The 2,904-nt window shown below is 52.2% G+C and overlaps 1 protein-coding gene across 4 annotated transcripts in view; it reads right to left on the reverse strand.

Annotated features, from left to right (window-relative positions):
• The window catches only part of PTPRA (protein tyrosine phosphatase receptor type A), a 170,552-nt gene extending 168,386 nt beyond the window's left edge, over positions 1 to 2,166 (reverse strand). For 2 of the 4 annotated variants that reach the window (XM_061436735.1, XM_061436733.1), the window contains exon 1: positions 2,085 to 2,166. The gene's annotated coding sequence lies outside the window, so the exon portion shown is untranslated. The remainder of the gene's footprint in view (positions 1 to 2,084) is intronic. The other 2 variants (XM_061436732.1, XM_061436730.1) reach the window with 1 other exon arrangement.
• Between the last annotated feature and the right edge of the window lie 738 nt (positions 2,167 to 2,904).

The following is a 2,904-nucleotide window of genomic DNA, read 5'->3' on the forward strand; positions in this document are numbered from 1 at the left end:
ATTAGAGGGTAGAAAGGAGTAAATAAGATAATTCATGGAAAGCATTTATTATCTAGCCTAACACAAGGCAAATAAAAGGTATTATCACATCCTAACAATACCTGTGGCAAGTATTTGTATCCACCTGTCCTGCTTTAAGCTGTGAGCCCCTCAAAGGTAAAAATGTGACTTCCTCACTTTTATTCTGTATCCCAAGCACTTTGTCTGGCAAATAGAACACCATGAATGTAGTTAAGTCAGAGATGTGGCTTTTCTGGTTCTGGATTTCTCCTAGATGGTAAATCAGCATCTAAAAAGTACCCAGTGAACAGCCTCCTAGATCGCACTCTGCCTCAGAGTATACATTAGCCAGTGCACTTCAGATAGGCAGAGGTGAAAAAGAGACCATAGCGCTTTTGGCCTTTCAGAGACAGTGGAGCAGATTGAAGGTCGTGGGATATGAGACCTGTCAGTTCCTACCTAATTAGTTATGGGGCTGGATGGGATGGACATGGGTAGATGGGGAATCAAGGTACTAAAAGTCCTGTCTTCAACATTCTATCTGCCTGGCTGCATGCCAAGCAGGAAACACTCAAGAAAGATTCTCTCAGGAAGTGGGTACCTGGAAGTAAACATAAGGGGAAAAGATGGGACAGGACCTATAAGACAATTGGGAGGAAGAAGCTCTCAACATGGGAGATGAACAGCTGAACAAGACACAGCTCCTACATCTAGCCTCTCAACTGAAAACGGCTTTAAAGAGGTGGAGCTCAGCAGGTAAAGGTGGGGAAGAAAGAGCAAGCAAAAGTATCCAAATGTAAAAAAAGGCAGGCAAGCAATTCTGAATGACCAGAAAAGGGATGAAGGGAAGGAGAATTGAAGGATTAATTTAAAAATAAAAGAGTAAGTTGAAGCAAGGCTGTCAAGGGTCTTGTATGACTTGTTAAGGCATTTTGGGCTTCATTCATCCTATGGCAAAAGAAAAGCAAGGGAGTTTTAAGTAAACAAGTGATAGCATCAGATCTGTGTTTTGTTTAAAGGAGTGGCCAGGCAAGGGGCTTCCCTAGTGGCTCAGACCATAAAAAATCTGACTGCAAAGCAAGAGACCTGGGTTCGATCCCTGGGTTGGGAAGATCCCCTAGAGAAGGGAATGGCTCCCACTCTAATATTACTGCCTGGAGAATTCCACAGACAGAGGAGTCTGGCGGGCTACAGTCCATGGGGTCACAAACAGTAGGACACAATGTTCATCCATCTTTCACCACCAGTCCTCTCCTCGCCTACCATCTTCTGGTTCTAGAGCTGCCTAACAGCAAGCAGGTGGCAAGAGATCTTTCTGGAGATGTGACTGGTTCTAGAGCAGGGATCTCCAAGCAAGGGCTTCTAAAGGCATTCACTCTCCTAGAGAGGTTTTGAATATTCTTCTTTTCCTGTCTTACAAACATCATTCACTGACCTCAAAAAAAAAAGAAAGAAAGAAAGCTCAACACTGGGCTCAGCTCTGCCATTATTATTTTTATCTTCAGGAAATACAATTAGGAACTAATTTCTCAAGAAACGATATTCTTTGTGTTATTCACGAAAGTCAAAAGGAGGGGGGCATGCATTCCCAATTGGCTCATTTTGAATTCTGGGCAGCTCTGAGCCCGTTTTCCTTCTTTAGCAGCCTCAACTGCAGGGAGTGGACAGAAAAGAGAGGGGCTGGGGAAAGAAAAGTTGGTCACTGCAAGAGCAAATTTTCTCATGCCAGGAGTTCTCCTCTTTCTTCCCATTAAATGGACCTGAGCAAATTCTGATCTCACTGTCCAAATTTCTTCTTTCAGAATGAACTATGGCAGCGACCCGGCCCCAGGAGGATGCACGCAAAGTTCCTGGGCTGTGGAGAGGGGTCGGCCCCTGGGCGGGCGCGTTTCCGGGGACTCTCCCCCTCCCCCGCCCCAGCCCCACGGACAGCGCAAGGATGTGGAATCCCTGGAGAAGCCGGATGGATCCTGCCCGGAAAAGAGGGATTTGGGCTCAGGCCGGGGACCCCCTCCCACCCGCGCCCGGGAACCGCCGCCCCACCTCCGGAGCCCGTTGGGGTGGCGGCGGCCGTGAACACTCACCGAGTCCAGCGTTGGGCGGGACCGCTGGGGTCGAGGACTGCGGCTCCGCCTCGGTGCCGCGACGGCGTCTCGGCCCGCCACACGCCCTCAGGGCCACCGCCCGGCCCGCGGCTTGGAACCCCGAGGCGGCGGTGGCGGCCTCGCCTCCATGGCGAGGAGAAGCGGCTGAGGAGCAACTGGGCAGGCGGCGGTGATGGCGGCGACGGTCCGGGGTCCGAGCTGGGTCGCGCGCGCGCGTCTCTGTCAGCGCCGCACTCGCCGCAGCCTCGCTCCCGACCTGGCCTTGGCTGTAAGGAGCTTCCTCATTGGCGGTTCAGAGACGGGCGCTGGTTGGCCCAGATCGAACGGGCGTTCCCCTGGCCCTCGTGGGCCCCGCCCTTACGCGTCTCCGAACGCTTGCTAGCCTGCCGGCCTGGGGCGCAGGCCCGGGTCTCTCCGTCTCACGGTCTCATTGACCGCCAGGGAGGCGGTCCCCCCACCGCGGTCCAATCCTGGGAGAAACAGGACCCTAGGAGCACCGGGCGACTGTGCACCAACACCTTCCGTTTCTCTACAGTCCCACCTGGACGTAGGTCTTCTTCCCAGTTTACAGACGTGAAAACTGAGACCAAACACAAGTTACACCAGTGTTTAGCGATCGGGGCGACCTGGAGCTGAAAAATCTTTCCACTCTCTCCAAACGGGTTCCCTAGAGCTCCCCCTCCCTCCGCTTTTTAATTGCTGCAATGTATTTAAAAGACAGAGGTTCTCGGTGGTGAAGGTGGTGAACGTGCATAGCCCCTGGAAGACGCCTAGCACCGTGGCTGTCATCTTAACAAGT

This window comes from Bos javanicus, chromosome 13, assembly GCF_032452875.1.
Source record: "Bos javanicus breed banteng chromosome 13, ARS-OSU_banteng_1.0, whole genome shotgun sequence".
Taxonomy (NCBI): Eukaryota; Metazoa; Chordata; class Mammalia; order Artiodactyla; family Bovidae; genus Bos; species Bos javanicus.